Source organism: Urocitellus parryii, chromosome 1 (genome assembly GCF_045843805.1).
Source record: "Urocitellus parryii isolate mUroPar1 chromosome 1, mUroPar1.hap1, whole genome shotgun sequence".
NCBI classification, from domain to species: domain Eukaryota; kingdom Metazoa; phylum Chordata; class Mammalia; order Rodentia; family Sciuridae; genus Urocitellus; species Urocitellus parryii.
In genome coordinates this window covers 187,519,958-187,521,215 of record NC_135531.1, presented here as the reverse complement: position 1 = coordinate 187,521,215, position 1,258 = coordinate 187,519,958, and positions in this window count along the sequence as shown.

Genomic DNA, 1,258 nt, shown 5'->3' with positions numbered 1-1,258 from the left:
AGAAATCTTAGCACATGCTGTGACATGGATGAATCTCAATAATATTATGCTAATCAAAATAAGTCAGTCACAAAAGTATAAATACTGTATGAATCTATGCAAGTTAACTACCTATATTAGTCAAAAATCAAAGGCTGTTGGGGGAGGAAAGAGGGAATTCGTGACCAATGAGTATAGAGAGTAAAATCTAGAAGTGTGAAAAAATTCTATTACACAACAATGTGGGTATACTTAATAGTACTGAGTTGTACCCTTAAAGATGGGTATGCTTAATACCCCATATTTTTCATTATTAAACAAACAAACTTTAGAATTGTTACCAAAGTCTTGGTCTGGTTGTTAAACTTGAAATCATATTACCCTTGAAAGAATTTCTGTTCATTAAAAAAAGTACCGTAAAAAATTAAAAGATAAGCCACAAAGTAGAAAAGACATTGGCAATATATGTAATTGACATAGAATTAACATTCAAAACATATTTGCACATTTTTAATAATGAGCAAAAAAAAATCTATTAAAGAAATGGATAAAACATATAAACAGATATTGCATAGATGAGATACAAATGACTCACAAATGAAAGAGAAGACGCTTGATATCTTCAGTTTTACAGAAAGTTCTCATAAAAACCACTAGCACCAGAATTGGGTACAGTTTTTGCATCTAACACATTCATCAAATTATGAAAAGCCATGAAATGTTGAACATTTTAGATATCAGGGACAACAGAATGCTCCATCTCTTTGTTCACAAGTGTGTGAATGAATGTACACCTCTTTGGCATTGTGTCATAAGACTCAACAAATCCTAAGGTTCAAGCAACACCAGTCTTAAATGGATCCATTCATGATATTAAATATGCAAACTAAGGGATATGCAAGAACCTGTCTGGGACAGATTTTAAATAATGATATATTAAACAAACACAAAACCTGAAAATGTTTATCAATAGTGGGAAGAAGAAATATGATTTATTCAATAGTGGGAAGAAAAATATGGCTTATTCAAATAATGGACCACTGCAAAAAGGTTAATGTGCGAGGATCACAACCACAGACATTAGTCAAACTCAAAGAAATGATCTCAAGGAAAAGTAGAAAATCATAAAAGACAAAAAATTATTGCTCCCACTTACAAATAATTAAAAATACTCTGATGTTATGCCCATGTGTAAATATGAATTTTGTACATGAATTTCCACTGTTTTGTGTAATTTAACACATCAATAAAAATCCAAAATATAAAATAATATATTATT